The following is a 12,688-nucleotide window of genomic DNA, read 5'->3' on the forward strand; positions in this document are numbered from 1 at the left end:
CTTATCCTTCATTCCAGTTGACCTTCCTCTTTTACGGCCAACTAATGAATACATTTAATCTTAATTACATTTCAAAAGTGTCCTTGCGATACGTCCAGTCACCCTCAAGTTCATCCTTGCTGACTTTCCAGCACAATGTGATTTTTGACGTCTTTTCTTGTCAATGGTAGTGAATGGGTGCATTTTTTTTCCAAGTCAAAAAATCCTAACTTTTCCAGACTATGGAGAAATGATGGCTTTTAGTGTTTTTTGATGGCTTTCAGCCTGTCAGGGAGATGCTGAGGAAAAAAACAAAACGGGGTTTTACATGTCAAGCTGCTCTTCAACAACGGTTAGCGTGAAGAGCGAGGTGCGGCGCTGACGGCTCGTCACCGGGTTCAGGTGGAGCGCGGCCTTGACAACAGGCGTGATCGATGTGAATCTCCGAGGCTCGTCTTCTAAAGAGGAGCTGAAGTTGCTCTCACCCAAAAAGGCACCGAGTGGGATCAGGTGTCTTAGTCGAAAGCCGGCAGGATTAAAAAGCTCACTCGGATTTTTTTCAAGATGAATACATGGACTGTCCTTGACCTTACCAATTTGGTCCGTGTTCAAATATCGCATTTTATTTTATTCCGTGTAGGAAATAGAAATGTATTTTCGAGCGTTTTAGCGGTCAAATGAGATTTCATTTTTGAATCCAATCATTCAATTCCCCGTGTTCGTCATGAAACAAACAAAACAATTAGCGTTGTGACATTTTTTGGTCGGCTTTGTCCTCAGTGTCTCATTTTGACTGTTTAAACAAATGAGCGCTTCCTGTGTGGCTCCCGGGCCTGAGATAAGCTCCGTAATGATGTCATTTCAATTTGCCTTAATTCCCTCCCCATTTGCAATCAATTTTCCACTGTGACTAAGAGCAGTCTTCGCTTGCCACCCACGGCTCCGCTCCACTTTTGCAGCCAAAAAATTTGAGTATAACATATCCAGGGTATGTTACTTTAATTTATTCCGCTTTGTTGTCGTTTGATTTTAATTGTTGCTAGGCAGATTGCTTGATCAGAATTTAACCTCGAGAGGTTTTCAAGCAGGATTGTTGTCGGGGATTTGATTTCGGGGGGGTCACTTAAGCTTTCGCCCTGTACAAATTTTTAACGCACTTTTCATTGTTTTCTCGACTCCCTCGCGTGTGGGAATTTTTACGAGAGGATTATTTATTTTAAGCTTCTGCACCCCCTGCTGCCTTTTGCGATTTTTTGAAGTAGGAAAGGATTTCGTTGTGTGGTATTATATTAAAAAAATAAAATAAAAATCCCTCCAGATAAGCTCATTTGAAGAATCCACATTTTGGATTACACATCTGAGGAACGTCGGCACGCCACAGGTGATGCCGGAGCACCGGGAGGGGATGTCGAACGTGTTCTCCGAGCATGTCGCCCCTGACCTTCTGCAGGTTCTCCGTGTTTCACTTAAGCTTTTAATCTCCAGGGTTGTGCTTGTTCAGTCGCAACCCATTGGGGAGCAAGCCTCTGCCCACCCCCCAAGTTAACCACCTGCTGGATAGATCACAGGCCACGCATGAGAAGATATAGCAGCAGCTTGCTGTACAGAGAGGTTAACATCACGTCTGTATGGAAGGTGTTTTAAATTCATGATGTGTGACAGGGTAAAAAAAAAAAGTTGTGGGTTCTAGGAATAGCTGTAGGGGCGCACCTTCCGGAAGTGTGAGGGTCACCCGAAGCACAACAGAGCATTGTCGCTTTGATGAACGCTGACCTCTACGCTTGCTTCTGTCTGAAGGAATTTACAATGACTTTCCTCGCTTGTCATTTTGACAAAATGCCATCGCCCGCGTCCCCCCCCCGTGGGCAGCGCCAAGGTGAGGCGCTTTGACATTTTGGCTTGAAAAATATAGGGCAAGGTGACACAAGGAGGAAAAGTAAAGTCAACGATATCATTTTTTTTTTCGGCTAAGTCACGGTCAATCGTAACTTGACATACTATCGTCACGGAAACGCTATAATACGATTGCATTTTCTCATGGGGGTCACCCTGTGTGACAGCTCCATATTTCATCTAATCTAGCATCAATGGAGCTTTTCACCTCCGTCGGCGCAAAGTGCTTCTGCAGGTATGCTCGACAAGCCATAAATAAGCTTGAAACAATATCAAATGAAAATATAGTCTCGCCCTTAATAGTCCCGGGACGGCGGTTCGGCTCGCTTGCACTCATCTCCCGCTTATTTAGCTCCGCCCCCTTCCTCACATGTAGTGTGAAACCATCATTTTTCATTCTCTGTCTTCCTGTTAGCTTTTCGCCGCCACACGGGGGACCGAAACATTTCCGCTCGATTCGTATCGATCTTGTGAATGAAGTCTGGTGTCAGCCCGCCCACAAACCGCCACCAGGTCAACACGAATCAATGAATCGAACGGCGTCCCATCTGTGACTCCCAGTAGGTTGCAAAAATACCCACCCCCCCTTCCTCCCTCAAGGTGGCTCTCCTGACAGAGCCCAGATTGGCAACGGCAGCCGGCAAACACTTGCGCCAAGAATCACGTGAGGCTACAGTCTGCCGCTCCCCCCCCACCCCCCGTCTGGCAACAAAATGGTCGTTTGGAACTCCAGCCCAAGGACGATGAAATATCCGCTCCCCAACAACATCCACATTTTTCTTTATCACTCTCCTATCTTCTCACATCTGCACCCTGTCAGCGGCTGTCAATCAAAAGACACCGACAACATCCCCCCCCCCCCCCTCGGGATCCCTCATTAACGGCGACTTGTGTTTAGACAAGGCGAGAACGTCGTTCGAAGATACACAAGCAAAGTCCCGCACACCCAGTAACACAAACACAGCCGACGTCTCGGAATAACCCGAGATGCCGGCGGTCGGAGAGCATCTCCAGGTCTCGGACCTCCCTGCACCACCTCCATCCTAAATAATCACGGGGGCCTTCGAAACCCAGAGAAAATAACTTAATTGGTATGCTATTTGAGGTTTTTTTTTTTCCCAATGTCACGGAGCAGCTATAAATTATACACTCTGTGTTCCTTCCACCAGGCAGCTCTGCAATCTTAATCAAACTGCATGTTTGACTTTTTTTCACCCAAATTTTTTTTTTTGCAAGAAGACCATTCAGGCTTCATAGTAGTGACAAGTTAAGTATGCGTTTTGTTAGTTCCGCTGAAATAACAAGGGCAATGAAAACTAGCCCAAAGCACGGTTAAGCCAAAATACAAAGCCCGTCAAATTAGAGGCAAGTCAAAAAAAAAAAATGGCTTGATGGGAAGGCGGGTCACGAACTTGGAATGCGAGACGGAGACCACGGTGTAAATTGTAACCCTGCAAAACCGGCACGTTTCCTCTCGCCGAAAAACGCCGCGATGTCGGCAAAAATTCCCACTCCTGTCTTTTCACGAGTCATCGTTGTACTTTTTAAAGTTGAGATTTTAGTGATTAGTCAGCAAAAAAAAAATTTAGTGTAGGGCAGGGTTAGGGATTGTCAAACTGTGGTTCGCGGCCCTCTAGTGGTCCATGACAGTATCGCAGATGGTCTGCGAAATTGAAAATTTAAAATAAAAAAAAAGTATTTATTATTCAGACTTGATTTATTTTCTAGCTAATTTTGTGAATTATTTACCCATCCAAATTATGTCAAACGTAACTGAGATTTTCAAAATAGACATACAAATGCAAATAAATAGCCTATCGTCCTTCGGTGTGAAATTATTGAAAATGTAGGACATACTGTACTTTTTTGTAGTTTGTGGTTTTGGCGCCGTAACCTGACCATCGACGCTATTATCCGCATGTTTTATTCTGAGGGGGATTGTTTTCGCGGTTGCTGCTGGTCAAACCGAAATATTTACTCGCAACTTTGCAGTGCGGAGTGAGTGAGTGGGTGGGAGGGCAGCGTTGAATGAAATCTGGTCAGGAATTGATTCAAATAGTTTGAACTGGAAGGGTAAATATGTAAAAAAAAAAATACTGTTTCTTGTTTAAGCTAACCTTAGCAGAAAATTCTTCAAAAAATACTCTTGAATGTTTACTTTCATATTGTTATTCATCTAAAGTTGAACCGCTCGACATCCCCCCATAAATATATACCGGGGCGGATTTTTATCCAGGCCACCGTATCGTCGCAATTGATCGAAGAGAAGCGCTGAGGAGGCAGCTGACCTTTTCCTCGGCATGCACAATCTGCGGCGCCCTCCTCCTCCACTTCCTCCGTCTGTCTCCTAAGAGCGCATCCTTTTCTTCATAAGTCTGTTGTGTCCCCTGCAGCCTTTTTTTTTTTTTCTTTCTCGGAAGCACCAGCTTGATTCCTTAACGCTTGTCTCACGGGCTAAGAGCTGCTAAATGGCGGTAATATGGAGGTGAGAGATGCTGGCTTTCCCAGACTGAACACTGCCATCTGTTGACGGGTGAGGCAATTACACATCTGGGGCTATCGTTGAGTACAATTAAAGGAAGTGAGGAAAGGATGCAGCTTTCGGTTATATTTTGAAACGCTTCGCCCCTCCTACAAGCTTTTCTGACTATCTGCTTAGCTGATTATCTTATTTTTAAATGAGCCAAGGGACCGTCGTGCTTGAATGGCAGTGAAAAAAAAAAAAAAAATCTCCCGTCAAGCCCTATGTTTGTGTTTTCTGATTAAAATCAAATTAGCCACCCAGCACTATTATTCCGCACTTTCTGCTTTGACGTATGCTTAGTTAATTGGATCACAGAGCGGACAAACAGAGGGCTTACAGAAGCGGAAAAAAAAAAAAAAAAAAATCGGAAATTAAATTGGAATTTGGGCTTCATTATCTCCGGTCGGAAAAGGGGAATGAGCCTTGAATCGCCAGTCAGGTGTGCCGGAATGAATTTGGAAGCAGATAAAACTCTATTTACACACACGAGGTGTGTGTTTGTGGTGACTTGGCACCGATCTCAACCTTACCCGTAATCAGATTCCCGCATATCGCTCAAAGAGCAGCCATCCATGCTATCCAATGCACTCAGCGTGATGAATTATCCTTCACGCCAATGTTGTGAAATGGAAATTTGGAGACAATAAGGAAATATGAAAGTCCTACAACTGAAAACAAGTCGGTGGAATAATTAAACCAATAAATGAGTTGCAGGCCTTTTTTTTTTTCCTCCATACGGCGGACATCTGACAAAAGTCACTGTGGAGTCAATATTTGGGTTAGGCGTCGACAAGGCAACAGGGATAAACTAATTTGCATGTATTTTAAAATTCAAAAATATTCACTTGAATGCTTGTTTTGGGAGTTTTTTTAATTTGCCGTTGGTCAGCAGAACAGAGGATGGCCGCTGCGGTATTTAGGTCAGCGTGTGTTTGTTTTCCATTCATTTCACCAAAGAACAATGTGAGTCCACGCACACAAAGGAACCATAACTTAAAAATACACTCTCGAATCCCGATGCGTTCTCTTATGACCACTTAAGAAAGCTGGCTGGTTTCAAGAAAAGCTAGCAAAAAAAAAAATGCTACTACAGAGAATCATTTTTCTTCTCATCAGTCGTTGCCTGCAAGAAGAATTCTGGCCGGCGTTTTGTTGACATTTTCGCTCAGGCGGTTCAGCGAAGGACAGCCGCAAAATGAACGTGTAACAAACCGCAGATAACAACTGGAAGGCTTGCGCAATCAAACCTTAAGAGTTTTTATGTACAGTCCTTGTTGTAATTATTATTATTAAGTTTGCAACATTTTGATTGGATGGTGGCTTATTTAATAATCACTCTCAATAAACAAACAATAGTTCCAGTGTGACTGCTAGATAAGACACCATGTGGTCTAAAAAGTCTGGTGAAAATGATCTTAGCACACTGAGGCTTCTTCTTATTGAGTTGTTGAAAAAAAAAAAAGTAGAATTTGCCGTGACATCAGTTGAACCCTTTTTACACAATTTATAAAATGATCATTAGTTATTTATTTTAAATAAATGTAAATTCATAGTTATTTTATATTTCTTGTACTATCTAATAAAATACTATTATTGTTAATATACCTGGGTGCACGGAACAGATTAATTGCATTTACATTATTTCCTATCAGAAATCTTGCTTTGGTTTTTGTATGTTTTTTTGTCAGATTTTGTGAAACTTTTTTGTGAGCCATGCTATTATATTTTTGGGGGGTTCCCCTGCAGCATACAGAGTAATTATTAAGAAGATAAGCCTCCATATACCGTATTTTCCGCACTATAAGGCGCACCCAATTTTCTTAAAATCCGACAGTGCACCTTATAATCAGGTGCGCCTTATATATGGACCAATATTGAGCCACTATAGCAGGCGTGTCCAAAGTCCGGCCCGCGGGCCAAATGTATATATGGACAAAATTTTTAAATGGGCCATTCATTGAAGGTGCGCCTTATAATCCGGTGCGCCTTATAGTGCGGAAAATACGGTATGTGTTATTATTCATAGACTAAACATAGATTCGATGATCCAGAGCCCCGCCCGACCTGTTGAGACTCAGTCAAAAAAGTTACTCTCTCAGCTGAAACTCAGAATCTAAAAAGGCAAACGCACATTGTGGGAAAAAAGTGGAAAATCAAAACCACAATTCCCGAGCAACGTCTCCATCGGCATGGCTCTTACCAACTCCCCAGCCGTGACCCCGCAAACGGCGCTTTAAAGCCTTTCCAGTGCGGGTCCGACAGCTGGGAAACTTCTGCAACCAACCAAAATGCCCGGTCGGACCTCCGCATTCGGGATCTCAAATTTAATACCACCTCAAAGCAAACAAGACGGGAAAAAAAAAAAAAAAACGTGTTGCAAAACAACAGATGTTTTTCCAACAGTAGTTGGATAGTTTTCAGTGAGCGGTTTGTCCTTGTTTAGTCTTGTGACCTCATGACAGCGGTCTGTCAGACCAACATCGGCTTCCTTCTCGGCATTGCCGCTGCACTTAATGACAGCGTCTGTTCTTAAAAAAAAAAAAAAAAAAAATCCAGCTTTCAAGTCCTTTTGTTGCTTTGGCGCAACACTGACATCAAATCTGATTGTTTGTGATCAGTGGATTAGAAATCATTTTTATGATATTTTTTTAATTCCCTTTTGTTTTTTTCCCATCGCAACACCAAATTCAGCCTTTCATGGTTTCAATAAAAAGTCAGTTAGCTTAGAGCTAGCTAACCAAAACCCACAACAGATGTCTCATTTTTTTTTGTTCTTTATTGATTGATTGCCAATCGCCCCGCCGTATAAACAGCTTAAAGAGTCACGAATCGCAAAAAGGGGGAATCCCTTCCAATGATCAAAAGATGATGATTCACCTACAGTAAATTCCTCCAGCGGCTTTTTTTGCTCCGACTGAGGTTTTTTCGGGTGCCCACAAAAATCACCAGAGTCACTTAAAAATCCATTAAGTTTCAGAGATGCACAAAAGGACACTCAACCACATGTTTAAAACTATATCGTGCAACTTTTCAAGTCTGCCAAGCTGTTTTTGGTTGCCGGAATAAAACTGCTACCAGTAAAACATTTGTTAAGGTTCAAAGGTCGGTGGGAAAGTTAAAAGCGCAATAAAATTATGTTGTCTGTTGTTTCCGGATTGTGGATCTCTCAATTGAACATTCGAATTTGATTTTTTTTTTTTTAATATATTTTGGGATTGCTGACTATTTGGTGGGAGGCGGAGTCACGAAAGCTGCTTTTTTGCGTGCGTGTGAATTAATGGCAAAACTCTGGAGAGAATTCAGAAGGGGAGCGCTTTCCTCTCGACGATCAACAGCGTTTTAGCTCTGTAATTGTTTACATCTGTCTCATTCCAACAAAAATATATTACAAAAACATCTCAAGGTCCCGTTGGGCCTTTGGAACTTTTTTTGGCAGCGGATGAGAGAGGCCATCCAAAAACCGAGGCCAAGCTTCGCTCCACCGCACCAGCGGTTCTTTCCTCTTACTCGTCAAGGTCACACGTTACATGGCGGCGGCGGCGGCACGTTTGCCTCGTCAATATCGTCACGTTGGAAGTGATATACATCGCCCCGCGCAAACTTTCATAGATTGCCATGCGGGATGTTGCGTTTGTTACGAGGCGATAAAAAAGATTTATTGCCTCGCCATTTATTGGCGGTTTCCTTTTAAATGTTAAACGATTGCAACAGCGGTTAGGAACAGAGATGGACGGATGATGGGAACTTGTTCTGTGGGAAAAAAGAAAATGATTCATCTTGATTCATTTTTTTTTGGGGTCAGTACAGTACATCCCATACTTGAAATGATCTTACAAATGTCAATGTGAAAAATCAAAATGGCTTTGATTTTTATTGGCATGCCATCAGAGGCCATTATCATGAAAGAACTATTTATTTATTTATTCATTCATTTATTTAATTATTTACTTATTTATTTATTAAAAAAATAAAAACATATATTTTTTATTTATAAATATATATATATTATTTTTTTTTTATTCATTTATTTAATTTTTTAGTCCCATGGGAGACTAATTCCAATAGATTCTTGGTACAAGTTATAAATATGTCCCAAAATGCCACCGGGCAACGTCAATTTTTTTTTTGCCCCGAGGCTAGCCCGCAGGCTAAACTGCTCCACTCTTGATTCACTTGTTGATTATAATTTAATGCCGGTCTGTCTCGAGTAATAAACGCCATCAAACTGACGTCCCTCTTCAGCCGATCTCCGTTTTGGTGTCGGTTTGAATCTACCACTTCAGATCCAGTTGAAAATGTATATTTTTCATCTGCAGTCTAATTATTTCTGTCAGACCACTTTTGCTTTCCAACCGGCCTGAGAGCGGGGATTAAGAGATTAAGGGCGGCCCCCTGTGCCCATCACTGAGACCGACGGGGGGCGAGCGCCTGTCCGTCGCATATGTCCGTGCCCCCTTGCATCCAGACCGGGGACAAATTTCCCTTTCTGAAAGGGTGACTTTTAATTCCTCTGGCCAAGCCCCGCCCCCAGGGAGTCATCCCCTGGTGGCAACGACTTGTCCATCCTCGTGTGACCGTCCCTCCATCCATCCCTGTGTGCAAAGCGCTAACTTTGGATTAACGCCCCGACGTCAATCCCTGATAGCCATGTGCGTGTCTGCGGAACGTCTTGGATCAAGCGACGGGGCGAGATTTTGAGTGACAAGGGGGAAAGTGACAGATGGCAGTAGAGTGATGGAGGGGGAGGAAGGATTGTGTGTCACTAGGCTACCCGTGTGTCGACTTTTCAGATTAGTGTGTATTGTCGCCCGTTGGATCCGTGTCAGCATGTAACATTCCGTTTTGATCATGAAGTGGCTATCGTCGGTGCGTTCCGTGTTCCTGGGGGGCAGCCGCAGCGCCCCCGTCACACCGGCCGGCAGCCCCAACATGCATTCCAAGGAAGACCTGAACGCCAAACGGGTAAGACGTGAACATACCGCGGTAGAACCGGGAAATGATCCGGCTATAGGGTCATTGTTGGGACTCGAACTCAGAATCCAGCTTTGTAACGGTGCAGCTCGACGGCAGATTTGCTGCCCTCGAATGTATTCGAACAATGGAGTGAGGTGATTATATCATCTCCCGGTCTAATAGCAATAATGGAGGCTATGCGGCTTAATATTTTGCGGCAGGAACGTCTCGGACTTGATTGATGAAGGGGGTTGCGGCCCGCTGTTCTGCCTTCTCTCTCCAACTGGACTTCCCAGACCTGTATCTGAAGGCTCTTCGTCTCTAATATCAATAAACGGCAGATGGAAAGGAATTGAAACCTTCCAGATGAAAGTTCTATTGTTGCTCAAAAAGAAAAACACTGGGAATAGAAAGACGGAGAAACTGGCTTTAGGGGAAGTGAGGAAACAACAGTTCAACCTTGAGTCGCTCTTTGATTTTTGTTATCAGGCCTCTTGCAGATAAGAAGGAAAGTTCTCCCGACAGCTGTGTGCTGCATAAAAGGTTGGGGAAACTTTTTGTGTTTTATCAGAAGAGGAAAACGCGAATGGCTTGCCGCTGTCAGCCTTTTTCAGTCTTAGGCGTCAATCCCAATCGCCCGTGGAGATAATAACGACATGGCCGCAGGTATTCTGGGTAAATTATACAGTCCTGTAAAGTGGTTCTAATTTTTGTGATTTTTTTTTTTTTAAGGTGACTCACCACTCCCTTTGTCAAGAATGAAAGGAGCGATTGCTTAGACTTGTGTGCTTTCTCGCTCTGTTGCCACAATGCCCTTTTCATTTCACGTCTTTTCATTAAGGGTTGGCAGGACTTTGTGTGCGCGTGCCAAGTTTAGGAAGACTCCTCGCAGCTGTCGATTGCTCGCTTAGCCGCCTCTCTGTGTTTATCGATGCCACTTCCTTCGTTGATGTGGTATGACTGACCTGTTGCCTTTTAACTCGTTCATAAAATAAAATTCATTAAATAAAATGTTGATGAGAATATTCGTCCACGGGATATTATGTAATTTTCAATTACCGTATTTACCGGACTATAAGGCGCACTGGATTATAAGGCGCACCTTCAATGAATGGCCCATTTTAAAACTTTGTCCTTATATAAGGCGCACCGGACTATAAGGCGCACCATTAATACATCATGTCAGATTTTTAATCCAAATCAAATCATTCTCCATTTTATCTTTTTTATTTCAACTTCAGACGCAACAAATTACTTTATAATCACAAAATAATGATCCATAGTCTTTTTGATTCATGATTCATAGTCTTCAGCGGGCCACTTATGATTGATTTCATGACACAATGCTTCGGGCTAGTTTAAATTTAGGAATTTGGTCCATATATAAGGCGCACCAAACTTTTTTAGGTTTTTAGGTGCGCCTTATAGTCCGGAAAATACGGTACTAGTTTTCTCGTACCTGGGAAGTAAAGAGTCACTGAACCAGTATGTCGGTTGATCTAGCATGTTTGACTTGGCCAGGAACTGTCAGATGCTCAGGTCATCATGCGTAAGTGCATTGTCATAATGAAACCATTTTTTTTCCCGATAATTTCTGGATTCATATAATCCTCAGATAACTTTGTCTATTCCCGCCTGTCCTCATTAGAGCAAACTCTCCAGCCTCAATATGGCCTCCCATATCCCGACTTGGGTTCTCCCTCAAAAGAAGAGAAACGTATTGTATTATTTTTGGAATTGCCGGGGCATAGAAAATCATCTCGGTGCCGTGTTAATATCACGCTGTGTTCCTGTGAAATTGCGCGAGAGAGAGCTCCTGCGCCCGACCGGCTGTGCAAATGAGAGAACTTTATGCAGTTCTACACTTTTGCCGTCTTAATACTGAATCGTATCTCGCTCCTGCACATTCCCTCCTTGTACTTTAATTTGCTCCTTGCCTTGAAAAACTTTTTACACCTTTTAAAACTTTTTTTTTTTGACTACCTCAAATCTGACTAGAGGCATGTGAGAGCAAGGTTGTTTTTATTTTAACGGAATAAATTCCAATATAAGTGGTTAAGTATTTCTTTGTTTGCTTATCTCGACCGTACTGTTTATTTCTGCCATTACTTTCAGCAAGCTAAATCCGCTCAAATATATCTCCAGATGTAAGAAACCAGAATGGAAGTTTAAGTTACAGTTGTAGCGTGTAATTATTGCTGTCAGCTGAAAAATGAAATACAAAAATGTACATCAGAAGAAGAAGAGGCGGACTGGAGGGGGGAAAAACAAGAAGGGGAGGGGCCGAGTGAGTTGGAATGCTCAACTTTCTCATGCTGCGTTACTTAACCAGCTCACCATTATTTCAACGGGGCACGCTCGAGGCAGGCCAGGATAAACAGCAAAACACAGAGCAGCGCCCCAGCACCATAATCAGAATCGTATACAAGTCGGCCAACTGCTTATTATAAGATACTTAGAATAAAGTGTGCCGCTTCAAGCCAAAGAACAAGAAAAATCACTTTGAAAGGGCCTGTCAGATGTGCAACAGTCTGTGACTTCAATGTAGCCTTGACCAATCCGGAAAAAAAAAAAAATGGTCGGAAAACAAAATGATTAAAATTAGCCGTATTAACATGATTAAAATATTTATAGTCATCTGATAGGAAAAAAATTGTTATGGGAACTGTTATTGATCCCAAAGGCAAGTCGGCCGCTGATGGATCATTTGACCTTTCTTGGAATGACAGTTTTATTGGTTCTGAACTGATGCTATCGAGTTCGTCCCACCAAAAGTATGAATTCCAAACCAGGAATTTGGGGTCAGTAACCTCACAGGCGCCGCCACGATTTACGTCTTTCGATAACGCGTCATGTCGAGAAGACGGCATCACTCTGCTGAAAAAGGTCGCTTGCGTCATTCTCGCTCAGTCAGCAGTAATTATACTGCTAGAATAAACAACGGCATATTTGTGTTTGCATGTGCTAAAAATGCAAATGAGGAGGGGAAATGCATTAGAACGACTGGCTAATTTGTTTTTGGCTCATTAGCCGGCAACTTCCCCAACACACAGCCCTCTCGACTGGATGAGAAAGAAATTGCTTTGCCCTTTAGCCACAATGAATGAAGAGTATAATCACTGCTTGATAAATGACAATATATAATGATGTCTCCATATTAATACGTCCAAAAGCCGTCCAGTTGTGACTAATCCATTTGCTGCCTGATCATCATCAAACTGCCACCATCTGGAATGAACAGATCATCAACATTCTTATTTAAATTAATCCTTTTTTTTAATCCACAAATTTAAAATCACCCAATTTGGAAAAAAATAATTAAAATTAATTAATCGACCA

Source organism: Syngnathus scovelli, chromosome 22 (genome assembly GCF_024217435.2).
Source record: "Syngnathus scovelli strain Florida chromosome 22, RoL_Ssco_1.2, whole genome shotgun sequence".
Taxonomy (NCBI): Eukaryota; Metazoa; Chordata; class Actinopteri; order Syngnathiformes; family Syngnathidae; genus Syngnathus; species Syngnathus scovelli.